Raw genomic sequence first — 17,104 nt, 5'->3', positions numbered from 1 at the left:
AGAAGATCAAACTGCCAGGTAGGTCCTAAGCTAGCACTGATGTACCTCTGAGGAAAAAAGAACATCCTACACCTGACACCTTTCAGACTTACAGTAAGCTAATGAGCTGAATTCAGTGTGGCCTTTTAGTGGCTACAGGAGAATGGTCTGTCTACGAAGCCAAACATCTGCTTTCTGTTGCTTACTCAGATGACGGGTGAGTTTGAATATGCCACTTGAAATCTTTTTTGGGATACTATTAATTGCCTGAAAAAAAGCTGTTTACACAATGGCATTTTCTACAGTCAGAAAAGTTTTCATAGAAATATAAATTATTTAATTTTCCATTAGAACCATGTGAGGAGCAAAATATAAAGTACAAAGTTGCATTTGGGAACAGAGAGATAACGTGTATTCAGAATAGAAAAGAATTAATCGTGCCATCCATAATTTATGAGCACTGCCAGGCAGTCAACCTAAGCATCTAAGTCCTGGTTTTTCTCTCAGGATCCAGATCTCAGGGTTTGGTGCTACCTGTCCTGAAGAGGAATTCTAATTGCCCCTCATCTCCGCAAAAGGAAGAGGAGAGAGGAAGGAACCTTTGACACAGCTGCCACACAGCCTTATCTAGTGGACGTGAACTCTCAAATGCAAATACTTAGCATTTTTCATTCAATAAGGTGCTTTTTTTTTTTTAACCAAAGTCAAAGCATTTATCATAAGTTATTTTTAAAGCTCAGAGATTGTACTTTTAATTGGTTAATGGATAAATATATTCATCCATTTTATTCCCCATATATTTTTAGTGTGGACATTCTGGTGTGGACATTCTGCTATTGCGTGGTCAGATATAGAACACATGGTTTATTCAGAAGTCAGCCTGAAATGTTATCATTCAGAAGCATTCACTGAGTACCTATCTAGTGCAAGAATACTTAGAATTATCATGACAATGAAATATGATCATGTTTGTGAACTTGACTAAGTGTGTGTCATATATATGTCATAAGACATATATATATATATATATATATATGTCTTAATTTTATAGATGAGGAAACCAAGGCCCAGAAAAGTATCAATAAAATAACTTATTCAGCATTCCACAGCTAGTAAGCAGGAGAAATAGAATTGAAAATCAGTTACTGTTATTTTGCTGCTGCCAAATAGTAGATATATAACCCAAAGAACTCAGGACATGAAAACTCCAGAAATACCATATTTTGACCTGTGACCACAAGAGAACTGCAGGAATACCTCAAGTGTTCTCCAAGGAAATCAGCTTCAAAATTGGGACATGCATCTCAAATATCACTAGGTTCCTTAAAAACCTGAGTAGTTCTGTAATCCATAAGTTTCTTTGTGAAAGTCACTCAATCATGTCCTACTTTTTGTGACCCCACGGACTATAGTCCATGGAATTCTCCAGGCCAGAATAATGGAGTGGGTAGCCTTTCCCTTTTCCATGGGATCTTCCCAGGTCTTCCACATTGCAGGCAGATTCTTTACCAGCTGAGCCACAAGGGAAGCCCAAGAATACTGGAGGAGGTAGCCTATCCCTTCTCCAGTGGATCTTCCCAACCCAGGCCTCAAACCAGGGTCTCCTGCATTGCAGGTGGATTCTTTACCAACTGAGCTATGAGGGAAGCCCATATGTATTTTTTAAAATATTTCCTAAATCTATATCCTACTCCCAACCTAGAGTGTTCCTTGGAATAGGAAGTGCCTTAAGTTTACTAGCAGTTGAGTTCTTCAGTATTCTTTTATATAAATCTAAATATTTTTTTTTTCACACTTGAGTGAATATTCCCCATTTCCAGCGTTCTGAATTTTGAGGTACATATTCTTTCCCTTTCCATTCTTTCAGAATTTTGTAAAATGTGCTTGTATCTTCCTCCCTAATGAGGAATACTCTGTTTTTGAGTCTGTATGAATCTGTCCTTCATAAGCAAGTCTCTTCATTGTATAAGTTGACTCTGAACATTCTGCAGATGAAAGAAAAGATAAAACCTGCCTCCTTGGCCTCCTTTGCAGGCCTCCCCTCATTGGACATGGGCTCCTTCCCTCTGTATCCTGCAGGTCTGCTTTAGGATGCCTGTTCCTCTCTCTCTTTTCACTCAAGAAATTTAAAACCAATTAGAATTTAGAGTCTTTCTTGTCTTATGGTGTTTCACACTGTTAAGAGGGCAGAATATCCCCTACCTTTCTGATGAGTGCTAACATTTTAGCTTTAGAAAGATAGTACATTAAAAAAAATTTTTTTTTGAGCAGAATCAAGCAAAGGATGTGGGAAAGAGAGAAAATGACCACTTTCTTTGGCAGTCAGAGGTTTTGTGCTACTGTATAGCACAGAGAACAATATTCAATAGTCTATGATAAACCATAATGGAAAAGAATATTAAGAATATATACATTAATATATGTATAACTTTGCTGTACAGCAATAATTAACATTGTAAATAAACTATACTTCAATTTTTTTGAACCTGAAAATTAAAATTTTAAAAGAAAAAAAAATGTCCTATGGATCCCAAGTATGGCAGACATCGGAACCATCTGTAGATTCCCGGGTTCAGCCCCAAACCTAATGAAACGAAGATCATGGCATCCAGTCCCATCACTTCATGGGAAATAGATGGGGAAACAGTGTCAGACTTTATTTTTCTGGGCTCCAAAATCACTACAGATGGTGACTGCAGCCATGAAATTAAAAGACGCTTACTCCTTGGAAGGAAAGTTATGACCAACCTAGACAGCATATTCAAAAGCAGAGACATTACTTTGCCAACAAAGGTTCGTCTAATCAAGGCTATGGTTTTTCCTGTGGTCATGTATGGATGTGAGAGTTGGACTGTGAAGAAGGCTGAGTGCCGAAGAATGGATGCTTTTGAACTGTGGTGTTGGAGAAGACTCTTGAGAGTCCCTTGGACTGCAAGGAGATCCAACCAGTCCATTCTGAAGGAGATCAGCCCTGGGATTTCTTTGGAAGGAATGATGCTAAAGCTGAAACTCCAGTACTTTGGCCACCTCATGCAAAGAGTTGACTCATTGGAAAAGACTCTGATGCTGGGAGGGATTAGGGGCAGGAGGAGAAGGGGACGACAGAGGAGGAGATGGCTGGATGGCATCACTGACTCGATGGACGAGAGTCTGAGTGAACTCCGGGAGTTGGTGATGGACAGGGAGGCCTGGAGTGCTGCGATTCATGGGGTCACAAAGAGTTGGACACGACTGAGCAACTGATCTGATCTGATCTAAGGCTAGAGTCCAGGAGTCTTCAGTTTAACTGGGCTCCCCAAAGGGCGATTCTGATGCAGGTGGTCAGAAGCCCTGCAGAGGTGTGATGTGCTCAGAAAACCATTCTCTTCTGCAGAGAGGCAGTGCAGCAGATCTAAGACTGGCAGTATTGATGATCTCTCAATTGCGGTAGAAGATTCCACTTAAAACTCTGAGCAGTCTTAGGGGTTTTTGTTCTCCTGAATAGTCTAAAAAAAAAAACTAACAACAACAAGAAGAAAAATAAAAACAAAACAGAAATATCTACCCACCGAATCTAATAAATGCAGCTGAAACAACAGCAACAGCTTCTTGCCCACCCTTTGGAGAGAGTGGTTTAATTCTTTTCCATCAAGTAGTAGAAAAAGAAATGGTTAGAGAATCTGTGGGTTTCTCTTTCATGGGGCCTTTGGAAAACCTTTGGTTTTTGCCCTGAATGAGAAATGTTTAATGTCCACATGCACAATCAGATAATTTCCAAAATGCCTTTCCCCTGGTCTAACTCAATTCAGATAACTGTGTTTGTCTGTGAGAAACCCTCAGGGAAAACATTCAGGCCAAATGATCTCATGCCTGGATTTTGCAAAACAATATGTGCACAAGAGCAGAATTTATATCATCATCGAATCCGTGCCATTCCCCAATCCAGCCCTGGGATATTCTTCAACAACGTGGCTTCTTTGCCATGTCTGAGTCACTTCCTAGGCTTGGATCCAGGACAGCCTGCAGACCCCTGGCCACCATGCAGGCCACATGAGGAAGCACTTCTGTACTATTTCTAGGAATAACATCTTTGAAAATTATTTAACACTTATCTCACGCATTTTGCTATCCAAGATGGTTTTAAATGGGGGAGGAGGTTAGTGTGGCTGAACGTGGTATTTTATTTTTCCTCAAAATAATTTAAATTTTCTATTGTGTCTAACTGAGAGAAAAAACACAGGTGCTCCATGGCAGTAATGACTATCCTTGGAGATACTGGACTAGCCTCTTGGGCAAAAATTCTGGAGATTTTGTTTACCACCTTGAGGGGATCAGCCGCCTCTGCATGAGTGTCTCGGGGCACATGTGGAATCCTTAGACTCTGCCTCTTTTCCAGGGAGATAGATGAAGCAGGAAATGTCGTTCTGGGTAGAACCTCTGACCACAAACAATCGATAGTAATACTTCTTGGCTTGGGTTTATTAGACTGCATCTTGGTGGTTGAACAATTTTGACATCATTTTCCTGGCTGTCTCCTCTGAAAGGGCACATGGGTATATGTGATCTATATGTATATTTCCCCATTGAAGACGGAAGTCAGGTAGAGTTACCCTGTGCTCTGCCTCTACAGAGGAGGCTACAGTTTCCAGACAGGCCTACTCAGAAGTGTCCTGGAGGCTGGTCTTGACCTCTGGAAGGAGGCCCATCTAATCGGGTGACTGCAAGATGAGACCTCCGAGTCCAAACTTCCCCACACATCACCTGTTCAAAGCATCTCTTTTGGTTTGGTTATAAGTTCTGAAATCTCACCATTGAAAATTCACTTGAGTTGCTAGATCTCCTCTTGAAGAGGTTGAATAAGAATGAGTTGGGGCTAGGACCAACCTGATCCTATACAAATCAGGTATCAGCTCCTGCTGAAACCTCTTTCTAGTCATTGATCCTATTTCGAGCCCTCATAGTCTAGGGCCATGTTGTCGCTTCCTGTTTGAGATCAGTGTTCTCTACCAGCCTCGCTGAAGGTAGGAACTGTGTATGTTCATCAATGTGTCTTCACTGGGCGTGGCACATGGTCTTCACTCTATAATATCAGCTGAATCAGCCCAGTTTCTTCCATTGCAAAATGGGATTGACGGTGGTATTGCTGACCTTCTCACGGTGTCTGTGAGCATGAAGTGAGATAAGCCATGTCAAAATGTTGGTCAACTATAAGGAACTGTGCAAATGGAGGTCATTATAATAACTTGCAAGGAAATGGGAGCAAAGTCCCAAAGAGGGATACACAAACCTCATCATTTTGGATATTTTCCAGGGTCCCCTTCTAAGTGGTTACACTGGACTTTGTTCTGTCTTTATACCAAGATCTTTTGCTCTGTGTAAACCTGAAACGATTAACCCCGTTGATGTTCCCAGAGCTCTTTTTCTTAAATGAGTCACCAAAGGTAGGAAAATCAGATACTAATTTTCACAGAATCTGTTTGATAACTGCTTTGGTGGATGATTGCATTCATTGTTACGGCTAACAGCAAAAAGAAACTGAAGTGTCCTCATTATTCATATGGATCATAATCGAGTGGGAGACAGTAACGAATTGTGTCATAGGAGAGATGCCAGTCGCTTTTTCCCCATTCACAGCTGCTCAGTATAGAACGTGCATCTCCTCTCAGCACGTGGGCTGTGTGGGCAGAGATGGAGAGCCATAGTTCAAACCTTCTCACCTTAGAGAAGTAAAGGCATCATAGGGCCTTGCCATTTGCATTGTCGAGTACTGGAACGGAGACATCGAGGAAGAGTCTACCCTGGAAACAGGAAGGAGGAAGCCACGTTGTGTAGGCTGGAAGCGCCGGTGCCCATCAAAGCAGAGAGAGGCAGATGGGGGGCCTGGACCCTAGTGCCCCATTTTACCAGGCCCTGTGTGTTTCCATTCCCATTGTCACCATGCCAAGGTCCACTCTAAGAAGAGATATGTCCTTCCAAAGGTAGCTGAAACATTATGAGCAGGAAGAGGATTAGAAAGCAACACACCTATGTTTAAACAAGACAGAAAAAAATAGAAAAAGAAATAGCACTCATTGATGGTAAATGCTGAGCATGCAGCAATAAAGCAATAGAGATTTTTTGATATTCTGGATGGAATTTTTCCGCTGGTTTAGGTTCTTCAGAGACTAGTGATGCCGGTGCCTTATTATATTTGTTCGGTTTATGAAAAATAAATTGCCTGAGGTAAAAGCCAACACCCTATGAATGGTAGAAAATGGAGGTGAACAAAGGGCTCATGTCCATGATTAAAACTGAGGAGACAGACTAAGTGGTGACAAAGAAATTGTTGGAAATTGGCGTCTGTGCCGCTTCGTTTGTCCACCCTCTGGAGGTGGTGGGAAGGATTTGGATGGGGGTGGGGTTGTCAGAGTTAGCTATGACACGCACAGCTTTCTAAGTCATATTCATAATTGAGTTGTGCCTACTTAGAGATAATAATTCTCAAGAAAGAATGATTCATAGGAAATCTGTATTGCTGTCCCAATGTGAATATAATACGCCAAGCTGTACTTACAAGACTTATATATGGTTTCTCTTTCTAGTCTAAGATTTCCCAAAGACCTTTGCTCTGCAGTTATGTTTTCACTATTTTTGGAGATAAAACTTCAAGAGTCCTCCTCTGTTACTTCTAAGGTCCTAGAGTCTTTATTCATACCCATGCTCTCGTTTCCTTTGCTAGTCCTTAATCTTTTTTCTTCTGCTTCTTCCAAGTTTTGTATTATTTTTGCACTTTTGCTTTTTTTTCTACCAACCTTCTTTTTGCTTTTTGGAAAATTTCTTTTTAGATTTTTTTTTTCCATTAAAAAAAAAAAAGCTGGTCTTCTGTAAAGTGCAGTCAGGAAGAAAGAAGGTAATCTCCCTTCCTGTGTATCCACCTTGCTTGCTTTTCTGGCATAATCATCAAACTATTGTGGTATTTCAGGCCTACCATGTATCAGAATAATAATGTGAAAAGTTCAAAAGAACTGTAACCCCGAGGCCATTTGCAATGTGTTCATTCGGGTAAGTACAAAGTCTAAGTGAGTTTGAATATCAGCTTATCTCAGATTCCCATTTGTTGTTCATTTAAGCAATAAATATATTCAATTTATTGCTCTAATCTTGTGCTGGCTGAACTCAATATCTGCCTGAACATTTGTGGTCCTTTTCCAAGCCTATTGCATTTCCATTCTCTTGCCTCTTCATTGTGGTCCGAGGTTCTTCTTTACCTGCCAAACTGCATATTATGTGGGGAGATTGGCGGTGCCGGTGGTTTTCCTTTGGGCTACTTCTTTACTTTCATAAATAAAAAGTAAGCTATGTAATACTCTCAGGCAGTAGGTAATTGAATCTATTTCTTTCTTTAATCAATTGCTCAGTGAGAGCCTACCCTGAGCCAGGCACTGTGCTTGATCCCGGGGATGTGGTGATGACAATCACAGAAATGGCGACAACAACCCACCTGACCTCATGATGCTCACGGTCTAGCAGACGGATCAGAAAGAAAACTGATAAGAGGACTAAGGTGAAACTGCTAGAGGCCCAGTTTTACACCAATCCCAGAAAAGATGGCATTTTTCAGAAATTTACTTAGAAAATACTTTATTACATCTTCCTGAGGGTCATTCTGGACATAACTGTTAAATTTAAGATCATTTTTTTCTTATTCTCAACAGCAGTGAAGACCTTTTGCTCAGCAGCCTCCTAATGGGAACTCTCTATATTTTTTAGAGTAGCTATTAAGCTGCCTTCTTCTATTTTTCTATTATACCATTTATCTCTCGAAGGACTTATTTGTCAGGAGTTCTTGCAGAGCTCACGGATATCGTCAAGCATCTCACTAGTCTCAAGGGGGTTTCCTTGACTCCAGAGAGAATAGAGCATTAAGCTATATCCTGAATAATAGTGGACAGCACTTTAAAAAGATGCTTTTCATTTTAAGGTGGGAAAGATGATGTTCTGGAAGTATAACATGCATTTTCTTTAAGATAATTCATTTGTGCCACTAGGTTAAAGGAGGTAAGAAGCCTTAAGTAATATACTTTTCATCAGAAATTCTACAGCCACAAATTATGCTAGGTTTTATGTAGCATTCAAAAGAAGTTTAATTCCTGACCTTATGTAAACAAAAGGTATAATGATCGTAAGCAGGGCTGTTGTTGCAGTCCTGTTATTAATGGCCTTTTGCAAAGGTAATGGCTGACTCTATGTTTAAGCACTTAATACTACCTGGAATTGTATTGTTGTTTAGTTGCTAAGTTGTGTATAACTCTTTTGAGACCTCATGGACTGTAGCCCGCCAGGCTCTTCTGTCCATGGGATTTCCCAGGTAAGAATACTGGAGCGCATTGCCATTTCCTTGTCCAGGGGTTCTTCCCAACCCAGGGATCAAACCTGCATCTCCTGCATTGGCAAGCGGATTCTTTACCACGGAGCCATGGGGGAAGCCCAGTACCTGGAGTCCTACAACGTTATACCTTGATTTCCACCATCTGTTTATACATTCCCATCCCATTACCTCTTGAGGAAGCTTACCAACACACACAACAAGCCGAGTGCTTCTATCTTGTGAGACTCTTCAGGCTTTTCAAGGCAGCTTGTCTGCAAATCAAAACCCCTTATTTTTCTTAAGAATTCCTTACATACTACCCTGGTTGCCTGATTCCCAATTCACTTGACAATAGTCCTCTGTTTCTTCCTTTGCTGTATCTCTTACACTGGTCCCTTCTTTCTTTCTCTTCCAACACCTTTACTTGTACTTCCATAAAAATTCACTACCTCTCCCTAGACATGATCAGACAGTTGCAATTTGGGGAAACATAACAACATCAGGCTCATTTTTGTGAACATCTTTTAGAGATCGTGGGGTCAAAACAATGGGTGTCATCACTCCCAGTCATTCTGGGGCAGGATTCGACATGAACATTTAGTTTTAGCTTCACCTGCAATTTGCGAAAGAGACACTTGTGGACCCAGGAAAGTAGCATACCTCTTCCAAGTCTAATTCTGTCAATTCTAGGCAGAGCAAGTGTATGCTGTAGAAACACTTTTATATTGCCTAGAACTTCTCCCTTCCTCATAAAATCATCAATGTCATCCCCCCCTACCCCAGTAGCACGAACTTCTAGGCTATCTTTCAAGCACTAATACATACAGAAAATTAGTCTACATTTTTTCTTACCTGTCCTTCCAGGATAAAAGCTCTGTGTTTTCCTCTTTGGTTAAAGCTGCTTCCTCCATCCAAAATGACTTCTGTCTTCTCTCTGCCTGGCAAACCCAATAATTCTCGACACTGATCACCTTACTCAATCACATGTGAAACTTTAAAAAAAAAGAAAAAGAATTCGCCAAGTAGATCCCCACTTTGAGAGTAAAGTCCAGCACATATATTTCTTTAAAATGCATTGAGAACCACTAGCCTGCCTAATTCATTAATGTTCAGTTCAAATCCCACCTCTTCTGCAAAGACTTCCCTGACTATACCAGGGAAGAAAGTCCTTCTTGCTTGCCAGTATGAGTTCATTAGATGGTATCTAGCACTTATAGCCTCACATGACCCCAAGTTAGCTCAGAAGCTTGTGCACCACGAAACTAAGTCTTACCAACCTTCTATTCTCAGACCACTAATGAAACTGAGTCCCTAAATTCAAGTTGCGTTACTGAGTTTATGATTGATCTCTCTATTTGAACTTTTATTCTCTTTCGTGTCCCTCAGGATTGAGGAATATCAAAGAAAAGGGGTGGACTGAAACTGAGCAGGACCCTTTGGGGACTCACTGGGTACAAAAGCCACCCCACCCCCACCCCCCACCCCCCGCCATTTCTTGTTTGTAGGGGAAAGAAAGGCTTTAGTCTCCTAGGCCTTCCCCCAGTTCCACAGAGCAGACTCAGGCAGTTAATGATTAGAACACCAGAGTCCTAGGACTCCTAGTTCCTCCTGAAGGAATATAGATAACAATCTCTGAATTGTTCAGTAGAAACTAGGACCCCACCCAAGTGGAGGATGGTGACTGGATGCGACCACAAGCACGTAGATCCCAGAGGGGGTGGAACCAGAAAGTTGAGATTCCGAAAACATCTCCCTGTTCCTGTAACAGAAAGGAACAAACCTGACTCCATAGTGGATCTAGTCCTTTAGCTCTAACCCCTGAACCTTAATCATGCTTGGTCTGCACCTTTATAAAGAATGTTGCCTATAGCCTGAAATATACATAATAACCTATCCTCAAGGCTCTGACCTTTAAGTTGCAGAACAGAGAATACCATTTGTCTTGCTGGAGGCTTACAGAACTGTGTGAACAGCTACAAGAACGAAGAATTCCTGCACTAAGAACTTTGCCACATCCAGCCACACCTCCTCCACTTTTAGTATAAAAGAAGCCTGAATTCTAACTTGGGCAAGAGGGTTCTTTGGAACATTAGTCCACTTTCTTCCCAATCTGCTGGGTTTCCAAGTAAAGTTGCAGTTCCTTGCCCCAACACCTCACCTCTCAATTTATTGGCCTGTCCTATGGCATGAGCTTGGACTCAGCAATACTACCTCACTACCAACCAATCAGAAGAAGTTTCAAAGCTGATAATGCATCCTTTGGTCCTCTCCCCTAACACCGTATTTAGACACCCTTGTCTAAAGGCCACCAGAGAGTTCAGTTCTTTTGAGCATGAGCTGTCAGTTCTCCTTGCTTGACACCCTGCAAGTAAACTCTCATTTTGCTGCAGACACTCACTGAGCTTGGCTTTATGTGCTGCAGGCCCACGCACCCATGCTTGGTAACACCAGCACAGCGTCTTCCCACAGTCATCTCTGTAAATAGTTCCCAATTGTTTGCTACAGGCTGACGGCTGTGTGTGACCATAAATACATGTGGAGCGTGTGTTGGAAGAAAATGAATCCTGGGGATCCAAGGCAGGGTGTGGGAGCAACAGGGAATTTTCTAACAACTTATGTCCACAAACAAAGGCAAGCTGCATGCAAGCATGAGCTCAGTTTGGGCCAGGTGAGCCCAGAGTGGGGTCCTCAGAAGTGGGGTGAGGTGGAGTGAAAGTCCATGCAAAGTCCTAAAGAAACTGCAGTTTTGAGGTTTGGGGAGACAGCTTCCAAATGAAGAGAGGCTGCCCTCTGGCCCACGCAAAAAACTTTGTTACTGAATTAAGTCCTATGACCCTGCTCAGGCTCTAGCACAGCTGAGGGTCTCTACCTCGGCAGGAGAGGTTTATTTTCCATTGGGGTGCAAGCAATCAGTAAGGAAACTGAAGCTGAGATGGACAGAGCAACAAGATTTATTCACTGGCCAAAGCACGGAGAGGTGGGAGCTAAGTTCACAGATCAACTTCTCACCCACCTGGTGAGACAAGTCTTCAAAGACAAAGGAAAGAGTGAGGTCTGTGATGGCAAGGGATATGCATAAGTCTATGCGGAAGAGGCAGAGCTTTTCCCAAAGGAGTGGGGTACCACCCCCTTTTTATCCTTTATTTGGTCCTTAATGTCCAGTGATGGCTGCCAGGGGCTTCCCTCATAGCTCGACTGGTAAAGAATCCACCTGCAATGAAGGAGACCCTGGTTTGATTTCTGGGTCAGGAAGATCTGCTGGAGAAGGGATAGGCTACCCACTCCAGTATTCTTGGGCTTCCCTTGTGGCTCAGCTGGTAAAGAATCCACCTGCAATGTGGGAGACCCAGGTTCGATCCCTGGGTCGGGAAGATCCCCTGGAGAAGGGAAAGATTACCCACTCCAGTATTCTGGCCTGGAGAATTCCATGGACTCTATAGTCCATGGGGTCACAAAGAGTCAGACAGGACCGAGCAGCTTTCACCAACAGTACCACCACCACGGCTGCCAGTGGGTGTCATTTAATATGCTAATATAGTAAAATCAAGGTATAATGAGGCTCAGGGTCTGTTGGAGGTCATGTTTGTCACCATCTTGGTCCCAGCTGGTTCCATCTGTTTGTTTGTGGCTTGCTTTCTTATCTCTGGATGCTTTAGCTTAAAGATTTATGTTAACTCCTGCTAAACGTGGGAGTTGGAGGGTTTTGAGCAAAGACTTGGAGCGGCTCTGACAACAAGTTGAGTCTCCAGGGAGGGTTTAAAGATCTTAAAAGACAAATTCCAGACTTGGATAGGGGGCTGGAAGGAAGGAGCGATACAGAAGAGGATCTGTTTCAATATGGAGTTGGAGGAGGATCATGGGTGTAGGGGGAGGAAGCAGGCCCGCCTCAGAGAGACCGGCCTTCTTGAGTCATGTTTTAACCATTCATGAGATAGATGAAGTGCCAGACTCACATATTAATCGATTCCTTTCATTCCCTTCCCTAGTTCCCAGGGTGGTGAGGCACTTTAAAAATGGCCGAGCCAACACGCTGCAGTGAAAGAAGCAGAGAGGACCCACTGCGGGGGGAGTCCTGTCTGCTGGGAACCCCCTCTTTTCCAGCGGCTGTCCCCCACCCTGTGGACTTGCCCCGGGGAGGCCAGCCAGGCAGGAGCCTTTGTAAAGTTACCCAAAGAAAACTCTACAAAGAAACCTTCTGTTCGGGAATGGCCTGGGGTGCCTGTTTCATCACCGACCCTTCCCTTCCTGTGATTCCACAAGTGATAGATATTTTTTAAACAGAGAAACTAGATCTTTCCGATAACACATTCGTTGAGACGTTCCCACCCTACCACAGCTGGAGAAGTCCACCAGCCAGAACGTTTGATTAGAAACAAATTAAGAAAACTCAGTCTCTGGGCCCAAGGGTCTCTCTCGTCTCCACGGGTGGGTCTCAGGGTAGTAAAGAGCCCTGAGGCCCCTCCACTCAGCCATCCAGAAGAAAGTCACCCAAATACCAGCATCTGTGCCTCCCTTCCTGCCTGGAAATCCTCCAGCTCCAATCTTTTCCACTCAGTTCCCTGAACACATGCTCTGCGGTGCTGGGGCAGTGGCTTCTGAAAGGAGACAGAGCCCACCACGTCCGGTGTGCCTGCTGGGAATGAGTCCTGAAGCTGCTCTGCATCACAGCAACCCTGGGAGATGGGTGTTATAAGACCAAATTTAAAGGGTAAAAAACTCAAGCACTGAGAAGTTAAACAAGATTCGTTGCTGTTGTTCAGTCGCTCAGTCGTGTACGATTCTTTGCAACCCCATGGACTGCAGCACGCCTGTCTTCCCTGTCCTTCACCATCTCCTGGAGCTTGCTCAAATTTATGTCCGTTGAGACAGTGATGGCCATCCAACCATTGCATTCTTTGTTTCCCCCTTCTCCTTCTGCCTTCAATCCTTTCCAGCATCAGGGTCTTTTCTAGTGAGTCAGCTTTTCACATGCCCACTGATATTTTGGAACAGGAAGAAAAAAGGATAATACTAGCTAAAATGTATCCAGCGTTGATTACCTGCCAAACCTTGTAAGGCTTGGCTATGTATCTCCTCACAACAAACCTACAAGGTAGGAGCTATTATTATCATTTTCCTTTTTTCACTTAGGAGGAAACTGAAGTACAAAGAGATTAACTAACTTGTCTGAGGTCACAGTTTTATGAGGCATGGCTGGGTTTCAACATAGCCAAGTGGTCCAGGCGCCTCACTGCAGGCAGGCCTGGGTCTTCCTTCCTCTGCTTGTCCCGTCTCCGCCTCCTCAGCCTGGTGGTGGAAGGTACTGTACATCAGCAATGCAGGACATGTGGTGTGATAGGAAACTGAGGTGGTTTTTAAAGTGATTATTGAAATATATAGGGTCTTAACAGAGATGTTAAGAGATGTAAATCCATGAGGAGTCTCCAGTGAAATGTGCACTCTGGGTTGATCACTAACAGACCTTACTTTGAGGAAGGGATTTAAAACTGGAGGGGACAGAATTTTTACTATCAAAAGGAAATGCATAGGGAGTGGTGTCGGGGAAAAAAGAAAGCAACAAGACTGTCTCCATGGTCTAATTATATCTAAGGATGATCTCAATGATATAGAAAAATGCATCAAGGCAACAAAATAAATGAACTTACAGTTTTCTTTTCAAAAAAGAGTTGCTGATTTTTTAAGTCAAGCAACAGGAAAGAAAAATCTTTCTACTGATCTATGTTGTTGTCATTCCAAATAGTTCAGAGGATTTTTCAGCACTTGCTATGCCACTGACTCAATGACCCAGGCGGCTGAGCTTCGTTCTGAGAAGTCTGCAGGCTGATGCAGGCTGGCTGGGCTGTGAAGTCTCCTTCCACCACCACCGGTCCTGGGAAAACCAGGAAAGCCTTAATCCAGCCTGACTGGGCAAACTTTCAAAGTGGGCAGAGGTTTCTGTTGTAGAAAGGTTGGTAGGTAGAAAGTTTCACTTTCTACCGTCTCCTTTCTGCATCCTGCTCCCATCACCCAGACAAATTTCTGGCCTATGGAAAGGATTTTCATGTTCATAAAGTAAAAGTACATCTCTCCCTGTCACTCAACACACAGGAGTCCTTAAATTAGGTGAATAACTCCATCACTAATCATTAATAACCTTGCACATATTATGCATATCAAAATTAAATCGGTATCACATGCCTACAAAGAAAAAGGTCTTACCACCTTCCAGTCTACCTTTCTATTTTTTAGCTTTTTCACGATAAACTGATGGCTCTTAATATAGGAGTCGAATTGTCCGGTCCTGTCTTAACCCCCTGTTTAACTTTTCGAGAAACTGCCAAACTGTTTTTCACAGCAGCTGCGTCATATTTGCATTCCCATCAGCAATGCCTGACAGTTTCTGTTCTCTAGGTCTTCACCAACACTTACTTCCCCTTTGTTTTTTATTGCAGTCATCCCAGTGGTTATGAAGTGCTGTCTCATTATGGTTTTGATTTACACTTTGCTAATGATTAATGAGGGGCTTCCCTGGTGGCTCAAATGGTAAAGAATCTGCCTGCAATGTGGGAGACCCGGGTGTGATCCCTGAGTCAGGAAGATCCCCTGGAGAAGGTAATGGCAACCCACTCCAGTATTCTTACCTGAAGAATTCCATGGACAGAGGAGGGTGGTGGGTCCTGTAGTCCCTGGGGTCGCTAAAAGTGGGACATGACTGAGTGACTAACATTTTCACATGGATGAATGATTGATGCGTTTGAGCATCCTTTTATGTGCTTCTTGGCTATTTGTCTGTCTTCTTGGGAGAAATGTTTATTCAGGTCCTTCGCCCATTTTTAGTTGGGTTGTTTGTTGTTTTGCTACTGAGTTATAAGAACTCTTAGGTTCTGGGTAGTAGACCTTTAAGCACAGAAGTGTTCATTTTTGATGAAATGTAACTTATCTATTTTGTTTCTTTTGGCTGCCATATCTAAGAAGCCATTGCAAATCCAAGCTCTGAAAGATTTACTCCCATGTTTTCTGCTAAGAATTTTATAGTCTTAACTCTTATACTTAGGTTCTTGATCTGTTTTGAATTCATTGTTTTATATGATGTGAAACACGGGTCCAACTCACCCTTCTACTCTGAGAAGTTACTGGAAATTGGTCATGAGACATCGAAGGGTAAGATTTAGGTCAGTCGACACATGATCTCTTCTGTAACTTCCCACTCAGCCGATCATTTTATCATCAGTTTGTCTCAATGGGGAATACAGTTTAACAAAAGTTCTTTCAAGATGTAAATAAAATTAAAACTAGAAATGGATCTTATAAAAGCATTTCCCTGATACATCCCCAGCAGCCAAGTGGTTAGGACTTTGCCTTCCAATATAAGGGGTACAGGTTCAATCCCCGGCTGGACAGCTAAGATCCCACATGCCTCACAGCCAGAAAACCAAACATAAAACAGAAAGAATATTGTACCAAATCCAATACTTTTAAAATGGTCCACACCAAAAAACAAACAAACAAAAAAAACCACAAAAAACAAAATTTCCTCACAATCCCATTCTCATATACAATGTTTGGTTAGGTTACTTTATTTGAAAAATGGCCTATAACTAAATCGTGGTCCTGCTTAGGACTTCTAAAATAAATTGTGAAATAAGAAACCAATGTTTGATTCTTCCATTATACTACTATCTGAAATGGCTCAAGATAGTAACTGAACCATCACAGCTACATTTTGCAGTTAGTAAAATGCTGTAAACTATTGTTAGTACTTTTCATAAAATTTCGTGAGATTTGAGGTTTAAAAAATATACTAAACCTTTGAGTTTATTAGAATTCAATGTATGCATATATAAGCAAGCATTACTAAATGGCTTTATTTTACAATATTGAGAACTCAAGGTGATTTCACAAGTCACTTCCTCGAAGAACACAGTAAACACACAAACAGTCTCTTAAATTAAAATGTTAGCAAGCTGCTGGCATTGCTACCTTTAGGCATTGGCGGATTTCCCTTCCTTACAATGTTGTGAGCTTGGAAGCTCTGGGAGGTGTTCTGAGCTGGGAGAAAGAGAAGTTTTACTTCTGGACCACAGCCAGTTTCAAACAAAGAATAAGAAAGATTTAACAATTTGTTTTCTAAGTTTGAAATATTTCTCCTGCATTCCTTTTGTGTTATCCGTAAACATGGCAGTTGCTTTTGCTTTTGAGGTCTCCGAGCTTGAAATGCACTTTAAATCATTGTTTATTTTTGAACAGGCATATCATATTGTTTTTCTGTGCTGAAATGGCTAGTTTCTATCAGGTCAAAGAAAGTTCAGGTTTCTAAGGAAACTTTGCACTGACAGATAAAATCCCACATCAGAAGACACAGAGATGATGTCTGATGTAACTTTATTTTTAGAATATACTTATCGACTATTTTTTCTTGTTAATTTTGATCCCATCAGCAGTCAATAAATGCATTAAGACTTGCACTGAAACTTTATTTTGAGAATCAATAATTCCATTAGGATTTGAGAGCCTTGTTTGGTTCACAAAATTAGGAAGGTTTCTAAAGTAGTATTTTGTATACGTGCAGAAGAACGACTCGGAAGATGGGAAATTTTCTTTTTACTTGTTATTAAGTTGTTGAATGAGTTTATGAGATGACACCCATCAGGAATACTGATTTAGACCACTAGTAGATTTCACATGTCCCCATAATAAATGATGATGGTATCTGATTTCACCCAACCTGGATAAACTTCTAGAGAGAGTTTCCCAGCTTCTCTCAAACCCTGGATCATAAAATCCCCTGGGAGAGTCTTTCCCACAGCCTGTTAGTTGACA

This window comes from Bos indicus x Bos taurus, chromosome 10, assembly GCF_003369695.1.
Source record: "Bos indicus x Bos taurus breed Angus x Brahman F1 hybrid chromosome 10, Bos_hybrid_MaternalHap_v2.0, whole genome shotgun sequence".
In the NCBI taxonomy this organism is placed as follows: domain Eukaryota; kingdom Metazoa; phylum Chordata; class Mammalia; order Artiodactyla; family Bovidae; genus Bos; species Bos indicus x Bos taurus.
This window is presented reverse-complemented; position numbering follows the sequence as displayed.